The following is a 14,133-nucleotide window of genomic DNA, read 5'->3' as shown; positions in this document are numbered from 1 at the left end:
AGTCAAATCATGAATCAACATAGTTTTGTATACATCCATAAAAAATTATCAATAGAAAGCAGGTAAAACAGCTAGTTTGCTGTCTTTCTAGCATCAGTTTGAGGTGATTGTGTTAGCTGTGTTGTTGGCTAGCTCTTCTGAACAAAAAGACTGTTCCCATCCCTGGCAACCGAACCAATAGAACAAACGACCAACCGGCTATCTTGTGGAAGGATGAAATGGTATGAATAAATTAATCAAAATAACGTTTTTAATGAAAACATTTATAATTATTTGAAAATGTTGGTAACCCGTTGTATAAAAGTGACAATGCCCTCAAAGCCGGTCTTCTGAGAATATATTGGCACAGTTTGCCAGCCCTCGACTTCGTCTCGGGTTTAACAACGCCCATGCCGATATATCCTCCAAACACCGGCTTCAAGTGCATTATCACTTAAGTAGAGTAATATTGAAATGGCTTCATGTCCATAGTTCCAAATTGTAGATAAAAGTACATATAAGAATTGGTCATTTGGGTAGATTTTTGGGCACTTCACCCCTTTCCTACCAAATATTTAAAGAATACATATACAGTTGTCATGACGTTGGCCTGGGGGGGTAGGTTTATGACAGTCATAAATACCTCTTTCCCCCGGTTTCCTCTCTCTACCCTACTGAGGTTACATTTGCAAAATCCTTGGTTAACATAGAGATTCTGGGAACATCAGTAGGTGGGGGGGAAATGAAATATATTCTGGTAATCCGAACAATTGAACATATGCGGTGGTACTTAATGAATATGATGTCAGTTCGGTTGTCATCTGAGACATTCTCATCAATGATAAGATGACATACACTCTACAGTGGAAAGTCTACACATCAGAGTTATCGGATTCACATGGAATTGTTGTTCAATTTAAATGTTTGAATATGAAATTATTCGTGATGGGATGAAATGTGATTTTAGCTTCTAAAATGTGAGAATTGGGTTTTCATAAGACAGGGCTCTGCACAATCAGTGGCTGTGAAGGGACATGGGCTATAAAACTTTTCAAATACGCCCTCCTCTCCCTTCCTATATAAGCCCTTGACGACAATATAACCTCCTGTTCCGAGTATGTAGGACGACGGTCCGATGTCAGAATGGTTCAGATAATAACTACAGAATGAAGCTAACATCAGCGTGAGCTTGGTTGCGAATGGTATGAACTTTGAACTCTTATTCACTACAGAAGTGATACCTCCTAGCCATTGAGTTAGCAACAGCAGATGCAACAAGGGTTAGGAAGGAACAGACAGAGTATCCCGTCTATCACCCAACGAGGTTACTACAACGTATCCAATTGACAACCAGAGATAGTCTTCAAAGAACTCGGTTTGGCCTTCCATCTACCACCAACCCCGCCTTCCATCTACCACCAACCAACCGAAGCGCAGCTCAGAGTAAATATTTATTGCATTTTCCTTTTCCAAATGGGCGGTAATTTAGAATGCATTAGATACTGTATTTACAATAGTACAGCTTCTCCCTGTGTCCCTCCGTCTTCCCGCTCTTTCACTCAAACCCAGCCCTTTTCCTTTGTGTAACAAGCTGTCATATCTGTTCCGCCCGCTAGGGACATTTTCCTTTATGACGTAATTTGTAATCAAGTTATGATTTAATTATGTGTATGTGTAATTAGTTAGGTATTTAGTAAATAAATAATTAAACCCAATTTTGTATTTCTGATTCAAATTGTTAGCCAGGGTTTGTGCAGATGACCAAGAATTTACAACTTTCAGATGAGACTGAATTAAGACGACGATTGATATTGACTGCTATTGATGTAAAATATTACTAGGTCTTTAAGAGTTTATTCAGAAGATAACAGCTCTATGAATATTATTTTGTGGTGCCCGACTCTCTAGTTAATTACATTTACATGATTAGCTCAATCAGGTGATATTAATTACGGAGAAATTATTTTATAGAATAGCATGTCATATCACTTAATCCGGCATAGCCAAAGACACAACACAGTATATGGCAAACTTGGGCCATTTTTCTGTGTTCTCCAGAACCCCTCAAATATTTTAAGCCATCATTGGGCTGTATGTAGGCCTACCAATTATTTATTGAGATATGACCATGTGAATCCTGTTCATTATGGCCCTTTGGAGCTGGTTGGTGGTCATTTTGGAAACCTGAGTATAGTGTAGTATTGCTGGAGCCCACTGGAGCGATGAATTAATGTCTCACAACATCACTTAATGAATGATTAGTATTCTGCACAACAGCCTGAAAATAATAGCATACTATAACATTACTGTATGACCAAAAACACCACGTCATTTCTTATGAGGTTTAAGGATGATTGTGCTGAATGGTTGCGTTTTTTTCTCATGATGCGGCCAAAACGAAACAACGAGCGGCAAACAATAAATATGCTCTGATGAAAACAATACAGGCAGGCTAGTCTGTAGCTTGCTCAGCTGAGCAACTTTCACTGGGGACGGGGTCATGTCCCCCCCACATTCTGAAATTGTATTTTTGTCCCCCGAGCGGTCAGGTAGACTATTTGGAGTGTTCAGACAGATAGATTTAGGACCACTTGTGTCCACAAGTCCGCAACCACAAAGCAGGCTGACCACCTGTGTGAAGGCAAAGCTACTGGAAGGCTGGCTGGACCAGCACTGGAGAGTTGGGAATAGTTCAGTGTGTTGTAAAAGCAAGCAGAGCAGAAATTGGCTACCCTTTAGTTGACTGATGTAGCTGGCAAGGTAACTGATTTTTAACTTAACAGAAAAAGACCAGTGTTTGTTCGCAGTGCTGAGCTATTATTGTAACCTGACATGTAATGTTAGCTAATGTGTCATTCCTTCTCGACTGAGGTGAAGGAATAAGCTACACTAGCTAGTAGCTTCTACAGCTAGGTCAGCTCTAGCCTCTAGTTATCTGTCTAGTTATAGCCTGTTTGGACTCTGCTGTTGGGATAGCTTTATGTAGGCCCTAACAGTTTATGGGCACCGTTTGAGTGCAATTAATGTATTGTTTAGTGTTGTGGCTTTGCTGGCATGCATCCCACTTTTTTTTCTTACCCCACATAGATTTAAATGCTAAAATCGCAACTGAATATGAGTGATCAATATTTAGGCCTATTTCTAGGCAACGTAGTAAACTATGGCCAGATCATAGGCTTACAGTGCCTTGCGAAAGTATTCGGCCCCCTTGAACTTTACGACCTTTTGCCATATTTCAGGCTTCAAACATAAAGATATAAAACTGTATTGTTTTGTGAAGAATCAACAAGTGGGACACAATCATGAAGTGGAACGACATTTATTGGATATTTCAAACTTTTTTAACAAATCAAAAACTGAAAAATTGGGCGTACAAAATTATTCAGCCCCCTTAAGTTAATACTTTGTAGCGCCACCTTTTGCTGCGATTACAGCTGTAAGTCGCTTGGGGTATGTCTCTATCAGTTTTGCACATCAAGAGACTGACATTTTTTCCCATTCCTCCTTGCAAAACAGCTCGAGCTCAGTGAGGTTGGATGGAGAGCATTTGTGAACAGCAGTTTTCAGTTCTTTCCACAGATTCTCGATTGGATTCAGGTCTGGACTTTGACTTGGCCATTCTAACACCTGGATATGTTTATTTTTGAACCATTCCATTGTAGATTTTGCTTTATGTTTTGGATCATTGTCTTGTTGGAAGACAAATCTCCGTCCCAGTCTCAGGTCTTTTGCAGACTCCATCAGGTTTTCTTCCAGAATGGTCCTATATTTGGCTCCATCCATCTTCCCATCAATTTGAACCATCTTCCCTGTCCCTGCTGAAGAAAAGCAGGCCCAAACCATGATGCTGCCACCACCATGTTTGACAGTGGGGATGGTGTGTTCAGCTGTGTTGCTTTTACGCCAAACATAACGTTTTGCATTGTTGCCAAAAAGTTCAATTTTGGTTTCATCTGACCAGAGCACCTTCTTCCACATGTTTGGTGTGTCTCCCAGGTGGCTTGTGGCAAACTTTAAACAACACTTTTTATGGATATCTTTAAGAAATGGCTTTCTTCTTGCCACTCTTCCATAAAGGCCAGATTTGTGCAATATACGACTGATTGTTGTCCTATGGACAGAGTCTCCCACCTCAGCTGTAGATCTCTGCAGTTCATCCAGAGTGATCATGGGCCTCTTGGCTGCATCTCTGATCAGTCTTCTCCTTGTATGAGCTGAAAGTTTAGAGGGACGGCCAGGTCTTGGTAGATTTGCAGTGGTCTGATACTCCTTCCATTTCAATATTATCACTTGCACAGTGCTCCTTGGGATGTTTAAAGCTTGGGAAATCTTTTTGTATCCAAATCCGGCTTTAAACTTCTTCACAACTGTATCTCGGACCTGCCTGGTGTGTTCCTTGTTCTTCATGATGCTCTCTGCGCTTTTAACGGACCTCTGAGACTATCACAGTGCAGGTGCATTTATACGGAGACTTGATTACACACAGGTGGATTGTATTTATCATAATTAGTCATTTAGGTCAGCATTGGATCATTCAGAGATCCTCACTGAACTTCTGGAGAGAGTTTGCTGGACTGAAAGTAAAGGGGATGAATAATTTTGCACGCCCAATTTTTCAGTTTTTGATTTGTTAAAAAAGTTTGAAATATCCAATAAATGTCGTTCCACTTCATGATTGTGTCCCACTTGTTGTTGATTCTTCACAAAAAAATACAGTGTTATATCTTTATGTTTGAAGCCTGAAATGTGGCAAAAGGTCGCAAAGTTCAAGGGGGCCGAATACTTTCGCAAGGCACTGTATTTAGGAAGGTTTGTTCATTTGTCAGGGTATTGGTTAAAAGGAATAACACAATATTAATTTTTCAGTTACCTTTGATCTAGTTCAGTCTTATTAATCACTTAAACATACGTAGTAATGATCTCTTACCTAGCTTGATGACTGTGGGAATTTTTGCTTTCTTTTTGTTCTAAATGGAGATGGCATATTGGATTGTGTAAAAATACAGGAAATTAGCTTTAGATGCCCCAAAAAATTCTGGGAGAGGACCCCCAGACATCCCGCTAGGTTATGTCCCCCCCTCTTCTAAAACCAAAGTGCCGCCCAAGAGCTTGTTAATATCATCTGCTCTGAAATCCGCTCATAGAGTATTTAATCACATCACTCAAGAAGAGATCTGAATACATATTCTCATGAAACCGATTGAGATCAAATGGTTATGGTTGGCATTCAGACACAGGTTGGAAATTTAAAATACTAAAATACAATGTGTGTCGGCATAGGTAGACGTTGCATTTGGATGATGGGTTTTATGCGCATAAAATGACATTATTCCACAGGCTACGGTGCAAACTTTGATCGAGAAATTATGGTGTAATTTTATTTTTTTTACGCTCAGGCACCTAAAAATATTGCACTACACTACTGAGTATAATAGGTTAAATCTGCAATGGCTGGACATCTTCGTTTAGACTTTTACTTACTTTGAGTAGAGGTGGAAATGGGTCTCTCTGCTTGACAATTCACCTAAAGTGACATGTAAGGGATGGGGGGGGGGGGGGGGGGGGTTATGGCCCTTATAATACAAATGACTGACCTTTTAATGTGGCATGAACACAACCAGTCATGATGCTTTCGTCTGATTGTCAAACAAATCACTTCAAAAAGTATGCTACCGGTGTGTTTCTCCACTTCCAAATAATCCAAATAGTGCAATGCATGTACGTACACTCAAGCCATTTGAGGAATGGAAATAGACATCTGTTAACCAAACACAAAAAGTGCTAGGGTGACCATCTCGTTTTTCCTGTGACAGTTTCAGCCCCATTTCAGGAGTTCTTGACTTGTTAGGCTACAAAAAAGGTCCATTTGTCAGCATGACACATCAATTAATGTAGCCCTAATCAATGGCAATCGCTGAACGTCATTAGGCACACTTTTTGAGTTTATGGTCAATTCATACTACTGGTAGCCAGTGATGTAGTGGTAAAAAATGTTTTGGTAAACTCTGATTGGTGGTTGGGGTGAAAATAGTAACACCTGTACTTTCAATGCATTTTTTTGAAAAAGGTGGATAATCTGCGTTTACCCACTTGGCCTACACCACTACTGGTAGCCTACCCTCTGAGGCAATATTACATACATGAACACATGCAGAGCAGGTAGTTGAATCGAAACATGTTTACACCGTAGTTCATGAGTTGTCCATAATTTATGGGTTGAATGCTCGGAGTCTTCACAGATCCTGTGACATAAAACACTACCTTTCTTTCCTTAATGGCATTTATGACAGTGTTCTTAGTCATTTATAAGCATTTAACAATTGGATTAGAACATTGAACTTGATCCCTGTACAATTCCTGGATCTTGGAGATCTGGAAAATGCAAGTGTAACTCTGCCTACGTTGCATTTCATTATGTTTCCCTGTGAAAACAGTTCTTATGGGCACACAAGCCCAAAATAATGTAGGCCTATGCCAATGTAAAATGGAATGCTTCTAACCGAAAGAGTCAACTATAGGCCTATTGTCATTAATGTTGGATGGATTGGATGCACATTGGTGTCTAGCTGTAGGCTAGTAGTCTAGTGATATTGGCAACCATCATCATCAGCTGATGATGAAAAAAATAGTGTGTGATAGAAAATAAATGAAGCTAAATACATGGTCGACTTCTTCTGGCCACGGCTGGCACGGCTCTCTAAACAGCTGACTGACAAAAGCAAACAATGATAAATCAACGGATAAATCTAATGCATTAGAATAAAGGCTATTTTTATACTGAATGAACAGGGAGACGTTTGTGCAGCCACCTAGAAATACATGGTTTAAACCATGACAGAGGGTTGGGGGTGTTAGTTTCATTTGGAAGCATTTATTTACCACTGCATTTTAACAAATAGGAGAATGGTTAAATTAACATTACTTAGAGACACCCCCCCCCCCCCAAGTTTGACTTTTGTTGCATTTAGGGGAGCTAATGTCTCATTCAGGGGAGTTGAGCCCCCGTGGCTCCCTCATAATTCGCACCCTGCTGCCTCCAATCTTTAATATGTTCTTAAAGGTATCTAGTATTAGTGTACCAAGTTTGATACCTATATCATGAAGTGGAACAATCTGAGGTTTGGTTCTTATCGGCTGGACTATATCAGGTGAGCAGAAATTACTGGTGAGTCCTCTCTCTCTCTCTCTCTCTCTCTCTCTCTCAACTCTGTGTTCTTTTTTCACTTTCTGTGCCAAACGATACTTTAGAATAAGGCTACTTTTAGAACTTGAAATACAGTACAAAACTGGATTGCTGATGCTATGTTTTGGCCATTGGCACTCCCCAGTAGAAGCAGTCCTCCATAGGAATTAATGTAATTCTACAGTATTTCTATTAAATGTTTCAAGGACAAAATGACATGTATTTAAGTAGTTTTTTGTTGTAGTGGGGATAGTAACATTAGTTATCTCAAAAAATTATACTTTCAGGAAATCTTTATATATTTGTAAAAAAATATATAAATATATATATATCTATCATTTAAAAGTATCTGTAATAGAATAACGTGGCAAAAACAAATGTAGGGGGATGGGGGAGCGCCAAGATGAAGGTAAGGTGGCTTCAACACAGCACCCTCTATAAGTCAGTTAGTGTACACAGTGCCTTCGGAAAGTATTCAGACCCCTTGACTTTTTCCACATTTTGTTACTTTACAGCCTTATTCTAAAATTGATTATATTGAGGGGGGGGGGGCATCTACACACAATACGGCATTAAAGACATTACATTTCTTCTAATTCATATATATTTTGTATAATAATATCACATTTACATTAGTATTCAGACCCTTTACTCAGTACTTTCTTGAAGCACCTTTGGCAGTGATTACAGCATTGAGTCTTCTTTGGCATGACGCTACAAGCTTGGCACACCTGTATTTGGGGAGTTTCTCCCATTCTTCTCTGCAGATCCTCTCAAGCTCTGTCAGGTTGGATGGGGATGCACAGCTATTTTCAGGTTTCTCCAGAGATGTTCGATCGGGTTCAAGTCCAGGCACTGACTGGGCCACTGAAGGACATTCAGAGACTTGTCCTGAAGCCACTCCTGTGTTGTCTTGGCCGTGTGCTTAGGGTCATTGTCCTGTTGGAAGGTGAACCTTGGCCCCAGTCTGAGGTCCTGAGTGATCTGGAGCAGGTTTCCGTCAAGGATCTCTCATTACTGCTCCGTTCATATTTTCCTCGATTAGCCTCCTAGTCCCTGCCGCTGAAAAACATCCACACAGCATGATGCTGCCATCACCATGATTCACAGTAGGGATGGTGCCAGGTTTCCTCCAGACGTGACACTTGGCATTCAGGCCAAAGAGTTCAATCTTGGTTTCATCAGACCAGAGAATCTTGTTTCTCATTGTCTGAGAGTCTTTAGTGCCTTTTGGCAAACTCCAAGCGGGCTGTCATGTGCCTTTTACTGAAGAGTGGCATCCATCTGGCAACTCTACCACCACCAAGGCCTGTTTGGTGGAGTGCTGCAGAGATGGATGTCCTTCTGGAAGGTTCTCCCATCTCCACAGAGGAACTGGTGTTCTGTCAGAGTGACCATCGGGTTCTTGGTCACCTCCCTGACCAAGGCCCTTCTCCTCCGATTGCTCAGTTTGGTGTTGGTGGTGGAGTCTTGGTGGTTCCAAACTTTTTCCATTTAAGAATGATGGAGGCCACTGTGTTATTGGGGACATTCAATGCTGCAGAAATGTTTTGGTACCCTTCACCAGATCTGTGCCTCGACACAATCATGTCTCAGAGCTCTACGGACAATTGCTTAGACCTCATGGCTTGGTTTTTGCTCTGACAACTGTGGGACCTTATAAAGACAGGTGTGTGCCTTTCCAAATCATGTCCAGTCAATTGAATTTACCACAGGTGGACTCCAATCAAGTTGTAGAAACATCTCAAGGATGATCAATGGAAACAGGATCTCAAGTTCCAGTCTCATAGCAAAGGGTCAGAATTTCTGTTTAATTTTTTTTAAACATTTGCAAAAAAATCTCTAAAAACCTTATTTCGCTTTGTCATTATGGGGTAGTGTGTGTAAATTGCTGAGGATTTGTTTTTATTGAATCAATTTTAGAATAAGGCTGTAACGTAACAACAAAATTATTAAATTTTAGTCAAATACTGGGCAAAAACTGGTTGAATCAACATTGTTTCCAAATCATTGTGATGACGTGGGAATCAACGTGGGAAACTGATTGGAATTTAGTATTTTTTTTCACCCAACTTTTAACCTAAATCCAATGAAATTGTCAAATCTTTTGTTGATTTCACATTGAATTCACCTTAGTTGACAACTCAACCAAATGTAAATCAAAACTAGATGTTTGTGCCCAGTGGGATGATTCTCTCGCTCCCTCTCTCTCTCCCTTAGATAACCGTGACAAAGGCTCACCAGCGCCCATAATTCCACCAGCTCCTATAATTCCACCATTTGACATTGTTGTTTTTCAACCTCAGACGCATCTGAGCTAACTACACTGTGCGCCCTTAAGTACACAAATGTTTGTGTGTTCATTTGTAAACAAGTTATTGTTTAATTATAACTTTGCGTGAACTTTGCTGATCAGTGGGGCGAAGCATGTCTCCCCTTCAGCGCGTAATTATTCAGCCTAATTGCTGGCCCTGTTCACAGAGCATAAAGCACGGCTCATCCCTCAGCATGGCCATCTCACATGCCTTCATTTCACTGGCTGTGTCCCAAATAGCACCTTATCCCCTATATAGTGCCCCACTTTTGAACATAGCGCTATGGTCCCTGATCAAAAGCAGTGCTCTATATAGCGAATAGGGTGCAATTTGGGAAGCACTCACTGGCTGTCTCCTCAACAGAAACATTAACAGCATTTTAATGGTTCAATGTCTCTTATGATCCTAGTTGTCAAGATAAAAGCATATGGTGCTGAAAAGAAGGAGGGGGTGGATATACATGTTTAATTTTTTTATTCTCACATCTAAAATGGATATAATAATAATAAAGGCATGATGTTAGCAATTTGTCTGTCTTTACATCGTATACATGCATTGTTGTCCCACCCAGTCTGGTCTCCTTCCAAATCAATGCTGGGTAATCAGAGAGGACACAAAGTCACATACACAGACAACTGTCATGGTGAGGCCTCCCTCGGGCAGGTTAGGTTGAATCTCTCTCCCTCTCTCTAAAGATGAGCAAAAAAAGACTATATAAAATAATACAAATACTTAGCTATATTGTATGCTACATTTTTTTAAAACAATTATATTATTTTATCCCCCTTGCTAGAATAATGACACTTAGCCTTTTTCTAAAATGCTTTATGAGATTGGAGAACACATTAAGAGGGATCTTTAGACCATTTTCTCCATACAGAATCTTTCCAGATCCTGGATATCCTTCCTCTGTGCTTTATGGACTGCCCTCTTCAATTCAAATCACAGTTTTTCATTAGGGTTCCAGTCCAGAGACTGAGATGGCCATTGCAACATTTTGTGGTCAATTAACCATTTCTTTATGGATTTTGATGTGTGCTTGGGGCTATGGTCTTGCTGGAAGATCCACTTGAGGCCAACATTCAGCCTCCTGGCAGAGGCAACAAGGTTTTTGGTTAAAATGTCCCGGTACTGGGTAAAGTTCTTGATGCCATTGACCTTAACAAGGGCCCCAGGACCAGTGGAACCAAAATGGACCCATAACATCAAAGATCCCATTTTTTACAATAGGTATGGGGTTCTTTTCTTATTATGCTTCTTTATTTCAACGCTAAACCCACCACTGGTGCGTGTTGCCAAAGAGCTCTATTTTCATGTCACCTGACCATACCACCAGTTCCAATCAAAGTGCCAATGCTGTTAAGCAAACTCCAGGCGTTTACATTTGTTCAATGACATGAACATAGAGCTCTTTGGCCATGCGCACCAGCGGTGGGCTTTGCTTTGAAAGAAAGATTGGCACCCTTGTACTTTTGACCTGAACGCATTTCCTCTTCACCTTTGAGACCACGCCCCGCTCTATAAGTCTCACATCAGTTCATTTTCAGTTCCTCCCTGTCGCTCACAACAGTTACGATGGCATCTCTGTCTGTGTCAAACAACAAATTCTCACTGAATCTCTTCGAGAAGACCAGCGAGAGGAACAGCGAAGGAAACATCCTCTCTCCTCTGTTTTGGCTATGGCATTCCTTGAGGCCAAGGGCAATCCTGTTACACAGATATCAGAGGCGCTGCACCTCCACAAAGCTGATGGTGACATCCATGATGGGTTAAAAAAAAAATCCTGAGTTGAACAAAGACAAACCCCATACACACTGAGCCTGGCCAACCGCCAGTTTGAAGGGGCCAGGGGCAATATTGCCGCACGGATGTTAGAGACCCTGCCCCGCCACAAAGCGGAGGTGTTCAGAAAACTCCTGTCTGGTCCCCGTACGCACTACCCCCTATGCACTGAACCTGGCAAAGCCTTTACAAAAGCTTTTCTCTGTGAAACTAGGAAGTACTACGGTGCCAGGTCAGAGTCTGTCAACTTTGAGTCAAATGCAGAGGCAGCTAGGGTTAATATTAACTGGGTGGATAAAAAGACAGAGGGAAAACTCCAGGACCGGTTGCAAAAGGGAGCTGTCAACAACCAAAACTCGTTGGTGAATGCCATTTATTGCAAGTGAGGCAAGGAGTTCAAGGAGAGATCCACCAGAAAAGATCAGTTCAAGGTGAGAAGAAATTAGAGTAAACCAGTGAAAATTATGTATCAGGAGAGCATGTTCTGCTTGACCTTAATCCCTGAGGTCAACTTCTAGATTCTGGAGTGATCTGAGCATGATCCCAGAAGAGATAGAAGACAAACTGGGCTGGAGAAGCTGAAGAGGGAGCTCACGTATGATACGTTTGTTGCATGGACCAGGTGGGACATATGCACTTCCCCAGATTGAAGATGGAGAAGACCTGCGACCTAAAAGCAGTTCTGGTCAGCATGGGCATGATGGACTCCTTTGAAGAGTTCAGGAGCAATTTCTCAGGTACGTCACCCAACACCCACCCAACAACCTGGAGATGCCTTTGTAGAGGTGAATGAGGAAGGCACCGAAGGCTGCAGCTGCCACAAGGCGGTCTCCCTGATCAGTAATGTTAAATATACATACCTTCAAAACAGACCACCCCTTTCTGTTCTTCATGCGCCACAACAATACTCAAACCATCCTCTTCTGTGGCAGGTACTGCTCCCCTTAAAGTGATGCTCTAGAGGTTTTGTATAAACGGGCCCCCAAAATGTTGCACAATTGTGTGTAACGTCATTCATTTCATATATGTTACGTCCTGCAAAAAAAAGATATGTTACGAATTCCAATTCATACAATTGGACTTTGCAATGCTTAAGGGAGATCGTCCTTGTAAACAACGTTGTCATTTGTAATAATTATGTTAATTTATGTAATCTCGGTTAACCCAGAAGTAAAATATTGTGTAATTTGGTCAGCTGCATGATTAATTTCCGGGCCAAAACGTGTTAGAAGTTGAGAGTTTCGGCAAAGACGAAGGCCTAGATTCAATCAGATCAAGCGCTAACCGGCGATAGCCAACACCCGCATGCATAGCTGATGTTTTGGCAGTGTAAGAGGTGGAACTGTGTTGGAATTGTCAAATTGGCAAGGAGCTGCTCTTGTGATCATTGTCACGAAGCCACACCCACCTCACTTGCGTTGGAAGTTCAGAACGTGAAAGTGTACGCTATATAGAAATAATGATGCTGAAAATCATTAAATGTGATCATGACGATTTCTATCAGCCTAATCGAGGTGTAGATACAAATTCACATTCCAGTGTTCGGACTTGTAAACATGGTTGTATGGCATTTCTCTTAATTAAAGTGACTCGGTGCAGCCAATGGCAATGTCTGCTTTAGGTATAACGCTGGGAGCCACTTCTGGATTTGACAGCTCAAAAGCAGTCCCACCACCTCTGACACTGTCAAAACATCATCTATGCAGATTTCGGCTAAAGAGAATCTGAATATATTTCTCCCAAAGCCAAAGCAACCCCCCTCCCATGTGCAAAGCACTTGAATTGAAGCAGTTTAAGCACTGCCTTCGCCCAATCCTAAAACATCCTAAGAACAAAAAAGCAGAACTTCTGCTGCTTGTCATCTCAAGCATCCCATTCAGTTCCAACTGATTCTTTGGTCTACACGCAGAATCTGCCTACAAGAGATTATACTGTTATTTTACGTTTGCAGAATTGTTTAATAATGTAATTATGTTGCATAACAATGTCTGTAATCTGAATTTGAAATTTTTATTTTGTTTAATTTGTGTCTGAAAAAAACTACAAAAGGTTTGGCAACCTACAGAAACATGTATTAAATATCATAAAATCATATATAGCCCATTTCTGGCTGTGGTAACTAGTGGAAACCATAAATTGAACATCAAAGGAACCCCACCTTTCTGAAAAAACTATAGCTTGGACAGAGGGAAATTTCCAACAGTGACATCACTGACCCCATGCACTGCATTTTCACACAAGTGTGCCAACAAGATCTGACCTGTGCAGGCTCAGATATTTTCATTTCACATGATCCTTTCCCCCCTAGTTCCAGCAACTATGATGGATCCGTAACCAGGCCAAGCTTGGTTTGGTTCGGCTCAGTAGTGTGAAAGCTCTCATTATGCCATGCTTAGATATTTGCTTGTTAGACCAGCAGTAACCACAACAGTTCAACATCATCTGTTGGGAGAGTTCACATCTGCTCCTTCCTTGTTTAGGGTTAAAAAAAAATTGACTTCAGAACTTTTAATTTAAGAGGCAATCATTTCATCCAGACTTTTTACTTCTAGATTCATCTGGCCTGGCTCTTGCAAAACAAATACAAGCTAAACTAATTGCTGAGGATCCCCTACGGATGCATTAGGATTATAGTAGAGCATGACAGTGAAAAATCAAGCCGCTGCATCGAGCAGAAAGTCTCCATGAATCACGTCTTGTCTGAGGGGGGGGGGCAGCGGCGGTGGTAGTGGCGGATCAGTAATCATCGGGGAGGCAGTCCAAATGAATACTTCACCGGCAGCCGCCTCGTTCTCCATCATTAGGGCACATTACAGGGCCACAATATACATCATTAAACTCGGGCACAAACAATTTATTAAAAGGCAATTAAGG

General features: G+C 41.2%; 1 pseudogene; it reads left to right on the top strand.

The window, feature by feature from the left end:
- The first annotated feature begins 11,345 nt into the window (after window positions 1-11,345).
- Window positions 11,346-12,230, top strand: LOC118936750 (serpin B6-like; annotated as a pseudogene).
- Window positions 12,231-14,133: the final 1,903 nt, after the last annotated feature.

Source organism: Oncorhynchus mykiss, chromosome 2, assembly GCF_057628025.1.
Source record: "Oncorhynchus mykiss isolate SJ-2025 chromosome 2, ASM5762802v1, whole genome shotgun sequence".
NCBI lineage: Eukaryota > Metazoa > Chordata > Actinopteri > Salmoniformes > Salmonidae > Oncorhynchus > Oncorhynchus mykiss.
Note: the sequence above shows the minus strand (reverse complement) of the source record. Positions and strands in the feature narration are given on the sequence as shown.